Here is a 12,688-nt window from a genome sequence, read left to right on the forward strand (position 1 = left end):
TCGGAATTTGTCGGAGATGAATTCGGAGCCTCACTCTGGCATATGCAGCAGTCAGCATTTTGCTTATTCGTTCTTTGTGAGCCATGCATGTGTTCACTGAGGGTTTGTCTATGCCTTCGAGATAGGCTATCAGAGAACGAAGTGGCGACTTCATGGTGAAAAATTTGCCTGTGCACCATGAGTTGACAGCGGTGAAATGTTCCTCGTAGTTTTTTAAAGTTTTCATGACATCAGCGCTTGGATATACGAGGTTTTGCCCATCCCTGACGTATTCCTTGAGTGCAGTCAGGGAAGCATACTGATCGTCAGGCTTGCCAAGGAGAGCAGCCTTGCACTGCGGACAAGTTATAGATTTCAAAATTCCTTTCAAAATAAAACCGCCAAGGTAAAACAAGATGCGGCACTCGGTTGACGTGAGCTCTTCAATGAACAGAATTTCCGTGTCGTTGATTTCATCGCCTTCGCTTTCTGCACATTCCTTCTTGCTATGTGCAAGCAGATCGACAAGGTATTCGCGGTCGTCAAGTTCGTAGCTTGTTGATCTCGGAGTGTGAAGAAAGTGGCTGACGCTGACGAGTCGGAGTGCACACTTCAAGTCATACGCAGTGGGCACTGGCTTCATGAGCCGCACCACAGAAAAAAGGTTTTCTAGGCAGTCTTGCAACAGCCTGCTCGTGAGGAGGAATTCATACCCTTCACTGCCAAGAAGCACTTCTTGAAGGCGAAGGACAGCCGTTGTCGCAATTAGGACCCCTGCTTGCGATGGCTTCCACTGAGATCCAGTGCCCATTTTCAGTTCTCTGATGGTGTCTGTTGCCGTGCGTAGTGTGTCCAAGGCGGCATGATATTTAGTAATGTTCCTGCGGCTTAGCGCCATGGTGGGATGACGCGATGACATGAGGGCATACCACCTAGAAACGAGGTCCATAAACCACGCTGTTGTTTCGGCCTCTGGCTCAATCACTCCTTCTTTTATTAGGAACCGAATAGCTGGTGGGGCTTCACGGAAGAGCTGGACAGCGACTCCTACTTTCATTTTGGTGAAGTGCCCACAACTAATGTGGGTTTCTGACAAATTTGGTGCTACCTTAAGTTCGTTGGCTGCGTCATAATCCAAGACGGCCTGTACATGCTCCAATTTCACCTTCGAGGCCGTCAGTCCGTTCCTGCTTACTGTAGTATCACTGAGTGTGAAAACTTTTGAGCTTAGAAGCTGTCCTTTCAGGTTCTTAAGGACATGTGCCGGGTCCGAGATGAAAAAAAGTTCCTTCCCTTTTAAGGTTGGGTGAGGTATTGAGCACGAAGTTGTCGAATGGCGGTGGCTCGAAAAGCCAAATTCTCTCCACATAGCGCGGTTTGCTGCACCCATGTCACATGTGATAACACGGACTCTTAGAGAAATCTGGCTGCATATCTGCACTATTTCCAGGACATATGCCTTGAGTACAGAGCCGTCCACGTGCCTACCAGTGAATTCATAGGCTATCACTTGCTTCCATCTCTGGTTTACCCCACCTAGCATAAACACCAAAGCATGATTGGCTGGCTCTTCAGGCTTTGAGGGCAACGTCGTTCCTCCCAGAAGCACGTCTTCGCCACGGTCGAGTTCAAATCCGGGTGCTATCTCCATTTCATCTAAAAAGAGAACGCAGTCTTTCTCCACGTCCTCCATTCCCTCTGCTTTCGACCTCATGACGTCGATCACTTCATGCAGGATACCTGGCAGAAACTTCAGGCCCTGAATTCTTCTTGCTAACGTTCTGCTGGATGGAAGAGGGTAGCCAATCTTTCTGAGTGTTTCATACCCGGTGGTTCCACAAGCAAATTTAATTTTTAGACCTTGCTTTACTGTTTGCGCTGACCACGAATTACCATGATTGTTGTTCCGAGAAAGAGCACGAATTTGGTCTTCATTTAAAAACTTCGTATTTCGTGAGAAATTAGTTGCCTCTTTCTGCAGCTTGCGTACCTGCATCTGTAGTTTTTTGACAGTGTTCTTAGATTCGTTATGATGTTGTCTAAGCTTATTATTGGCTGCTGTGAGATCTGCAATCTTCTTCCTAAGCTCAGCTGCCTCAGAATCGAGGGGTTGGGTCGCAGTAACTATTGCAGTTTCTTGAAGCCGTGCATCCCTGGGGGTCGAAGTAAGTTGCCCATTAGCATTGTTGGTTTCCGTAGCCGCCAATCTCTCATTTATCTCCCCGTCTGACGAAGAATCAGCGGGAGAAAATTCCTGCGTAGTTGAGGGAAGAACGTTTCTCACTTCTCGTGAAGAATTGTGTGCGGCTGCGTCGTCACTGAATAATGCAGGCACGTGTGCATTTCGTTCCCTTGGTGGCCTTCGCTCTTTAGGAAGTTCTGGAAACAGATAAATAAGAAAAAATGCCCATTACATATATTTAAGATTGTGTTAACTAAAAGCAGAATAGAAGGCGCGCCAGAAAATTTAATATGTATGCGCATGAATCGTTTCCTCACATAACTTTTTCAAATGTAGATAATGAGCCGATAAGCAACGTGGTAACAAATACCAGGGTCAGGAGGCATCTCACCTTTGAATGGGAACACCGTTGGTACAGCATTAGGCTTGAGCTTCTTCCACCCATCCGCGCGGTTCTGTTCGAAGCTGCTGGCTTCGAAATGAGCCTGCAGATGAATTTGATATTGAAATTAGCGGCGCATTTCCGGCTCGATAATGAAAACAATGAAGGCAGCACGCAAGAGAACACAGTAGTCCAAATATCAGTCGAATTACTCGAATGAGAGCCTCAATCTGCACATAACATATCCTGTCTATCTCATTCACTGACTTAATCCGCCATCGCAGAACGAAGCGTCGGGTTAACAGGCCAAAGAACAAATTAGTCGAAATATCAGGCGAATTACTCGAATGAGCGCCTCAATCTGCACATAACAACGACCTCTGTTAATCTCATTTACTGACATAATGCGGCGTCGTAGGACGAAGCGTCCGGTTAATAGGCAGCGGAAGCTACCCAACGCCGCACACATGTCAAAAACAACTTCAGAAATCGTGAGTGAATTAATCAAAATTGGTTCCTGGACCATCCATTTGCACAGTAATTGCCACAGCTTATGTGCCCTTGCTTGTCCTCATGCTCTGTGCCTTGATGCAATGTTTGGGCCCAGACCGCAATTCGCTGGCAAGCGCCTAGTAAAGGCAATTACCTTTGAATGAAAAGAAGCGGCGAAAGCACGCGTGGTACGTATTCCCCAGCGGACACGTGTCGTGCAATTTCGGATGCGAACAAGCAAGCGGCAGACAATGGCCTGTACCGCGCTGTAGTGAAACTCATTTACTTTGTTTTAGTGTTTCACGCAGCTTTTTTAAGCCGAGCAAGAAGAATATTGAACGACACTTAGCTGCCCAAACGCAACAAAATACAAATAAATCGCAACAAAAACAGCACTGAACCAACATGTGGCACTTACGCTGCAGACACACGAGGAGTTCGTCGGTTGCCACTTGTCACGCTTGACTCGCACCAGCCACAGAAGCCGCCTTTTTGGGTCCCTTGGAAAATGGAACATCCTCCAAGCATTTCTCCAATGGTTGGAGCACTGAGGAACACAACATCCAGGCATTCTACGCCGATGAAAGCCGCGCGAACGCAGCAGCGTTTCGAGGACGCCCGCACAGCAGCGCGGCGAAGTCGACGCGGGCAACGCAATGGCGGAGGGAGCGCGCGAAAACAGGTTTAGGCGGCGCCGGCTGGTTCAAAGGGTGACCTCACCCTAAGCGGGGGCGCGCGCATCGAGGCACCCTAGCTGCGCGCGCTGACGGCGAGAGTGCCCCTAGTGACGCCAGACTTCGCCCTCTCTCTCTTACGGATCCTTGTCACGCTTGATAAATTTCTAGTGCGCCGTTCGGTTGCTCTGTTGCTGACGGTCGCGACGAAGGGGACTGTGCATCGCCGGTAGTTTAGTACATGGCGCTGTCGAACAGTAGTGGACGGCCGCGGGGCGTCAAACCGCGCCACTGAGAAGGAACGAGGACTCCTTCTTAATGTTGTTTTGCTTATATTCACCATACCTCTCATATGAGTGCATTTCGCTGGCGTCCACCGCTGTTCGATTTTAGACAACACAACGAAAGCAGCCGCAACGGCGGCTACGGTGACGCACGCTTGCAGGTGCCAAGCTTTACTGCCGGCGCGGGTTCTCTGTCGTCATTACATTTCCGGCATTGTCTCCAGCAGTGGGTTTATTAACTATAGCAGTGCGCCTCTTCACACTGCTTTAATTCGCTACTACAATACACAGTCCGTTATGAAACTTTCCTTATAAAAGTACCGTCAGAAAGAGATGATTGGAAAGACTAATCGGAAAGACAAGTCGCTCGTGAAAGTTTATTCACGGAAGAAAATAAAAATTGGGGTTCCATGCGTTGAAGAGGTCCTCAATGGGATGAAAATTCGCCGTCGACTGCGATGACTTGGCCTACTCGCGTTGGCATCGAGTCATAGAGCGCGGCCACTAGCTCCGGACGTCCGCGTAGTGCTTCCCACCCTTCTTTCGCGGTATGATGCAGCTGATCCGCGGTGCCACAGCAAAGGGGCCAATAGGACACCGGCGTTCAATATTTCCTTTTTATTCTCTGGAACGGTGTCGGCTACGCGCTTTGTAGTGCGCGCTGCTATCCAGATATGGTTGTGTCCAGCCATTGGACACTGGAAGACTAGGAGATGTTTAAAAACGAGGACGGTCGCATTCGTTTCGTCTCAAAAATGCCATCCCGGGTGCCGATCGAGGAGAGAAGACGCATCGTGCGGCTTAGCATAGAACGTGTCCCTCAGCGTGAAATCTGCCGCCGCACTAGGAGGAGCAGAACATCGGTGAACCGCATTATTCAAGCCTATAGGGATGAATACGGCAGAATTGCTGATGATCAGCGCAGTGGGCGGCCAAGGCTTACAACGTTGGAAGAATCCCGGCCACGGCGGCCGCATTTCGATGGGGGCGAAATGCGAAAACACCCGTGTGCTTAGATTTAGGTGCACGTTAAAGAACCCCAGGTGGTCAAAATTTCCGGAGTCCTCCACTACGGCGTGCCTCATAATCAGAAAGTGGTTTTGGCACGTAAAACCCCAAATATTATTAACGTTGGAAGAGGACCAACAGATAGTTGCTGCCGCTGTTGTTGACCCCTTTCTGAACGCCAGGGAAATTCGCTGCGCACTGGACCTAAGTTCCTGCAGCGAGACTATCAGGAGCAGACTGCGAGAGGCAGGTCTCATGAACTGCGTTGCCGCTCAGAAGCCGCACCTGACGACGAAGCAGAGGGAAGAGCGACTGAATTTTGCCCGAGCGTTCGAGCAATGGACTGCAGAGGAGTGGCGGGAGGTCATCTTCACGGATGAGTCAACGTTCAGCACACGCTGGGACCAACAGCAGCGTCTGTGGCGTCCGTTGAACAGCAGGTACGACCTGTCATCCTTGCAGCTGAGGGAAGTTGCGGGTAAAGTTTGCATAGCTAGTCAGTGCTAAAAAATAGGCATTGTTTGCAACGCATACTAGCCTTAAGAATCCTGTACAGCCTCATTTCTCGTCTTACTGCATGACTACACGTAGGCGCAGTATTGAATACGAAGTGTTTCTTTTGCGTCATTGCATATCAGCGAGCTGAATGTTAGACAGGGTATGATTTAAGCCTTCATTATTTTCTTTTCTACAGCAGAGTGAGGTGGCTGCGCGTTAAGTTTTGTACCCGACATATGTTAATGACTGCTCTCTCATATGCCCAGATATGACCCCGGCCACATCCACAGCGTGCTCAGCAGCGGCCGCTGCTCGGTTAGTGTTTGGGGCGCCATCAGTAAGGACGGCCTTGGCCCACTCGTGCGGATTGAGGGCTCGTTCACTGGGTCGAAGTACTGCGAACTCCTCGTCAAGCACTTGAGTCCATACGTTCTAGACGGGCCATTCCGGGACGGGTGCTACATGTTCCAGCACGACCGCAGCCCTGTGCACAAAGCCCGCGCTGTGAGTGCACTTCTGGAGAGCTTGGCCGTGCGTCAGCTTCCGTGGCCGCCTAACGGGGCTGATCTTAACCCCATCGAGAACATTTGGGCAATGTTGAAGAAGACTCTTGCCTCACGGCGCCTGTGTGGTGGCACAGCGGATCAGCTTTGGCATGCCGTGAAGGAAGAGTGGGAAGCACTACGCGGACGTCCGGAGCTAGTGGCCGCGCTCTATGACTCGATGCCAAGGCGAGTAGGCCAAGTCATCGCAGTCGACGGCGAATTTTCATCCCATTGAGGACCTGTTCAACGCATGGAACCCCAATTTTTATTTTCTTCCGTGAATAAACTTTCACGAGCGACTTGTCTTTCCGATTAGTCTTTCCAATCATCTCTTTCTGACGGTACTTTTATAAGGAAAGTTTCATAACGGACTGTGTATTGTAGTAGCGAATTAAAGCAGTGTGAAGAGGCGCACTGCTATAGTTAATAAACCCACTGCTGGAGACAATGCCGGAAAAGTAATATCGACAGAGAACCCGCGCCAGCAGTAAAGCTTGGCACCTGCAAGCGCGCGTCACCGTAGCCGCCGCTGCGGCTGCTTTCGTTGTGTTGTCTAAAATCGAGCAGCGGTGGACGCCAGCGAAATGCACTCATATGAGAGGTATGGTGAATATAAGCAAAACAACATTAAGAACGAGTCTTCGTTCCTTCTCAGTGGCGCGGTGGCACGCCCCGCGGCCGTCCACTACTGTTCGACAGCGCCATGTGCTAAACTATCGGCGATGCACAGTCCCCTTCGTCGCGACCGTCAGCAGCAGAGCAACCGAACGGCGCACTAAAAATTTATCAAGCGTGACAAGGATCCGTAAGACAGAGAGGGCGAAGTCTGGCGTCACTCGGGGCACTCTCGCCGTCAGCACGCGGAGCGAGATAGCAGCGCCCCGGTGCGGCCCCGCAGCCGCTCCGGCCAGCGGTGCCGTGGTCCGTTTACTTTTTTGGCCGATAGTACTTCCATTTCCTCTGAAATTGTAACTCCGTGACCAGCGTCATTATACCAGGTTTTTCAACTATAATGCACCAAGATTTTAAAATATGGAAATGCCACGCAGGTACTCAGATCCAAGGTAATGTTGTTTGCCGTTGCTTGGAGATACTCAGATTATGTTTTGCATTTGTTGTAACTGCATAATTAGTTTTAATTAGGTAATGAACTTATCGATATGATATTTAGATTAAAATTGACAACGAGAAAAATGTAGAGCATCATAAGAAAGCCCCAATACAGCTTTCTGTTGCTCAATACCGGCTACATAAAAGTGTTTTTCCGAGCGTGAAAGAGGCCTGCGAATACAAGTAAAATTCCCGTGCGACTTGCCGATCGAGGCACATTGCTTGAGTTCGCGGGGTACTTTCGCGCTCCGAAAAACACTGGTTAATTGCAGTGCAATGCATCTGCAATTTCGCGAATATGTGATGGCGATCCAAGATAGTCGCCATGTCAGCTCGCTGATTCGCGGAAGTACATGCCGTGGGAGCGTCACAGGAAGGGCCGTAACGTAAAGATAAATTTCGCGTTGCTTGACGTTGCGATAGGCCTCTATTGGAGAGATTTTCCACCATGATTTCTGGTGTGACGAGCCGCACAAACTATGCTAATGAGCAGCCACATGCAATGGCGGCCTGGAGGAATCAGTATCGGCACATTTTTTTCGTCCTTTGGTGCCATGAAAACCTTCGGTTCATAACGCGTGCTCATAGTATTTTCATCGCTCTCGGGGGATGTTGGCATCTGTGTTTTGACCGTCATTTTTCAAAAGAACGCATTTATATGAAATAATATTGGTTGAACATAGCAAACTTTCTGCACGTTGTCCGCATTTGACTGCTGCGTTTGTATTGTAATCAAGGTGAATGACTTTTCGTACAATCAGATGTTATTACAATAGCGCCTTTTTAATTTATAAAAAGGAATGTACGTAAGGCAGCGCCTTGCAGCTTCATCACACGGTGCGAGTAATCAGCCAAGTGAACAAGAGATGGCAGCACCGGCGCTTGCGTCGCGCAAGCGGATAACTCTGGCGCGCGCAACGCTATCGGTGACATTCGGCCGTTTCTCAGCCAGCCGAGTCGGGCTGGCTCACTTGCGTTTCGCGAGAGAGCGATAACGTGGCCTAGAACGTGCGCTCATCACCACTGGCAGGTTGCGTATGTTGTCTGAAGCAAGAAAAAAAGCGCGTAGACTTGGGCTCCAACTTAAGATTACTCATTCCGTTTTCCAGGGGCACGCATTCCAGCGGCCTAGCTAATGATGCAGCCCACGGAAGCGAGAATTTTCGACGGAATAATTATGCGCTTTGAGCTAGCTGCTTTATTTGTACTGGGTAGAACAGTTTTTTTTCTTTGTTCACGAACGTCAGGTTCAGTGCCTTCCTTTAAGTTTAAAAAAGAAAATATGGGGTTTTACGTGCCAAAACCACTTTCTCATTACTAGGTACGCCGTAATGGAGGACTCCGGAAATTTCGACCACCTGGGGTTCTTTAATGTGCACGTAAATCTAACTACACGGGTGTTTTCGCATTTCCCGCCCATCGAAATGCGGCCGCCGTAGACGGGATTCCATCCCGCGACCTCGTGCTAAGCAGTCTAACACCATAACCACTGAGCAACCACGGCGGGTATTTCAGTTTCCTAGGCAAAATGTCATGTTTGCGTCATGTTAAGAAAGCAAAACGGGGCCACCAGCGCCATTTTGTACGCGTCGCGCCTACGTCACGCTTTGAAGAAAATGGTGGAATGTCCAGAATAGAGACGAAGGTATAGCCCAGAATTGAGCCCAAGGCCAGCATGTTGCTGGCCCGCTAACTAGCACGCGATGCACTCCCGTCCAGCAGCCCCGGCGTGAATTAGCACGTGTCTTACTGACACGCCGGCACGTGAAAGTACGCCGATTACTGCCGGTCACGCTAAGACTGCCGTCACGCTAGATTATTAAGTGTCCACTTTTCGCCGGCGTAGCATAACTGCGCAGCGCATGGCGCGCATTCGCGTTGCGCCAGATCATATGGGCACCTTGGGCGATCCAAATGCGCGCCATTACTCTCCAGTGCAATTGTTTCAGAAATTAGGAGCCTGAAAATTGTGTCCACAATACTTCCATCGCTGTGTTCGAAAATGAAAGCAACAACCTTCACCGAATGTCGTCTGCTACACACTGTGACAAGTTGTAGGTTTGACGCTTGCTCTATGTTTTTCAGCCCCAAAGTTTGTTGCCAAGTGACCTCTTACCGTATAGCTTTCAATGCAGTAAAAACTAACCTAAGACCAGGGTCTTGCGGGTACTGTCGTGCTTTATCAGTCCTTCCACACGGTTTCATTTTACCCTAAGCTGCTGAAAATGTCCCAGCTCCGAAGCATTAGAAATTAGAGGGCGCTTAAGCTTCGCCTTTAAGAGTCGAATACGATACCATTCGAAGATTCCTGGCTGGTTCTCAACTTTCCCGGCAACTGCAGCGCGGGGAAACTTTTACAGGGAAAAAGTTTCCCTGTAAACGTTTACAGGGAAACGTTTACAGGGAAACTCTGGCGGCGAATGGTAAGGAAGAACGCGAGCTTTATGTTACAAATGCCGCCCCTTGCGTCAGAATACTTGACACACACATGTACCGCACAACTGTTGGCATAGATACTCGTTTTCGATGTTGACAGAACAACAAAGGGTCGTGAGAGGTTTCCAATAACCCTTGACTTGGATAATGGGTTTTTAATGCATTGCCCTATTCGACGCGGTGTCCCAGACTAGCATTTCTAATGTTTATGTCTGAGAACACTCAACATAATAGGTATACTCTGTCGGTGTGTTCATCCATAAAACTTCTTTGTGGGCTGTCGTTCTCAAAATTCAAGGGAACAATTTGTCAAAAATGTAAGACAAAGTATGAGGACATTAAATGATATAATGACGTCGCAATATAACCCGCATATACCGCATGTCATATAGCAAAGAGGGGCAGAAATATGTAGCTAAATATATGTAGCAATTTTCGCTCACGGGCAACTCCGCCGACGCTGGATTTTCTGGGACACGGGTCCCTTAAAAGTATCGTGTTAGAACAGAGACGCAAACCCGAAGCATAACGATGGCTCAACGCAAAGAACATTTAACAGAGGGTACTTAATGCTACTACATATAAGCGCTATATATAACTGCGCGACTACTTAAGGCAAAAGGAAAGAGCCATCGCTGGGCAGAGATTACGATGAGAAATGTTTTGTTCTGCATGGGAGCTGTCAACCTTTTTCCCGTGAGGGTCGCATCTGAGCGTAAATGCACCCTGTACCTATTCAGACCTTGCATTTTCTTTATGTAACATTTTTAGAGGAAATACGCGTTGTTACTTGCACCCCTACGGAGCTCTGCAACGTCCCCCTCCATCAGTTGCGACGATGTCTTCCGGTGAAGAAACATCGTCTTCGCTGACCACACCTACCGTGATTCCCTCTGAAGTAACTCTGCCTCCTGCCCGTGATACTGGCGTGTTCTCCAGCCAAGCTGATGTCCACACTGACGACTGGATGTAACTTCATGAACGTGTCAGGGCAAACAATGCGAACCGACCCTCACGTTCGACAATGTTCTCTTCTATCTCGGTGGCTTCACCACGGGTATGATTCGAGACGCGCGAAGGTGGCATTACTAGATGAAACATCTTCAAGCAGCAGATCCGCGATCTTTTCGGCAACATCTCAGGTCGTAAACTTGCTGCAAAGAAAAAGAAATCTCGCGACTGCAGGGAAAACGACTTACAAAGCCATACGTCGCTTACATTCTGGACGTTTTGCTACTTGCTGCAAGGTTGACGGCTACATGTCTGAGACGGACAAAGTTGCCTACGTCTTAAAAGGCATTGCAGACAACGCCTTGAACGTCTTTTTTTACGCTAACATGTGCACTGTCGATACCACTTGTAAAGACTGTGGGTGGTATGAACAAGCCAAAAGCCGCCGAACAGCGCATCAGTTCGCCCAGCTCCTATACACAGCTGAAACTTTATGATGTAAGTGATGCCCCCGCCAACCACCCACTTATGACTTCATGCGCATTGTCCGCCGCTACCTTGACGCTGCCTGTCCCGCACCCACTCAACCAGCCGTTCTTCCATCACACACCTATACGCCTAATCGACGCATTCGGTAACTCTAATTCAAACGGTAGTAAGACAAGAGTGTGCGAATTTCGGCATCCCATCCCTGCGCCCTGTAACTCGTCCGCACGCTCGGCCATACGCCACGCCTGCTGCGTGTAGTACCCACACCTATCCTATGCCCTTTTAGAATCATTAAGAATGGAAAACGCCCGACAATCAACACATCTGTTTCCACTATCCGGATCACACACATTTATAGCTATTGCCGTCTCCGTTGGACCTCCTCAATGCAGCCCGCCTTACCTACCTACCGGTGTCCTACCAGTTCACAACGTTCATCCGCTCCTACTTACCACTTTTAGGCCTCCCACGAGCCTCTTACCACTGACGTCTGTCAGTTGTACCTGTCAGGCGCTATACCCGTCAGGCTCTATTCCACATCCCCAATGCCTCAACGCCGGCAATCCTGCGCTCGTCAGCCTCGGTGATTTTTCTCCCCGACATTTTCAGGATACTCACAGCCAAAAAACTAGACAGCGAAACTTATGGAGGTGAAGCTGCACTTTACTAAAAGAAACCTTATAATGACGCTACCCACACACCGTAGCCTGCTTGACGTCCAAGTAGACGGTGCTTCTATTACTGCTCTCGTCGACACTGTTTACAGAGCACATATATCCGTCATGAGTGCCACTTTACGCCGCCGCCTAAGGATATTAACGCCCTATACGACGCCCATCACACGTGTTGCGGATGATGATGCTGCTGACGTAGTAAGAATGCGGATTGCTCAAGGAAACACAGAAAAATACTTTGCGGACCTCCCACGGGAAATCCGCGCCGAGATCACGGTCCGACCTATACACGGCAATCTTTCTCACATCTACAGCGATTCCATAGCCGCTATCACAACTTTCAGAAAAGGCAAGGTCTGCGCACGCGCTCTCAGAATTGTCACGAATACAGAGATTAAGAACCACGTCATATACTGGTTGCCGGCACACTTAGGACAACAGATCGGTGACGTCCCCAACCTTAACAAGGTGGCGCGCGCGCATACAGACCGCGCGGCTTCACTCGACAACTCGGAGTACAAGGACGCACCCACTACATACAATGGAATAACTAAACACTATTACGTAGAGAGTACAGCACGCCACACCGCACGCTCACTCGAGTTCAAGCGGTTACACTCAGAATGCTGCAAACATAGGCATACCCCACGCAACACAGAATACAACCCTACACGCCTGAGCTCTACGACAAGTCTTATTGCACCAATTGCAATACATCCCTTAACGTCTATTATTTACACTGGCGCCATGCTCGCAAGCTCACAGCAACTCCGAACAGAACAAGCGCAAGTTTGAAGAAGCAATCCGAAGCGAAGAACGTGCTCCCCAACTCTGGGCCGTCTAGTAGGTCCACGATGCTGCCAGGAAAACCTCCCGGTTGCGTCGTGGGCGCCGCACACCCCATGAGAGCCCAAAACTCTCGTGGCCTGTTGGACCTTGAATAAAGTTGATTTCCTTCCTTCCTGCTCGAGGTGGCATCGCCGG

At 49.4% G+C, this 12,688-nt stretch overlaps 1 long non-coding RNA gene across 1 annotated transcript; it reads right to left on the reverse strand.

Annotated features, from left to right (window-relative positions):
* Window positions 1-473: 473 nt before the first annotated feature.
* LOC142587463 (uncharacterized) lies at window positions 474-3,557 on the reverse strand. The gene is made up of 3 exons (XR_012829545.1): window positions 3,454-3,557; window positions 2,553-2,646; window positions 474-2,358 (listed from the first exon to the last, which is right to left on the reverse strand). It is a non-coding gene; the product is annotated as an uncharacterized LOC142587463 (long non-coding RNA).
* Window positions 3,558-12,688: the final 9,131 nt, after the last annotated feature.

This window comes from Dermacentor variabilis, chromosome 7, assembly GCF_050947875.1.
Source record: "Dermacentor variabilis isolate Ectoservices chromosome 7, ASM5094787v1, whole genome shotgun sequence".
Lineage (NCBI taxonomy): Eukaryota > Metazoa > Arthropoda > Arachnida > Ixodida > Ixodidae > Dermacentor > Dermacentor variabilis.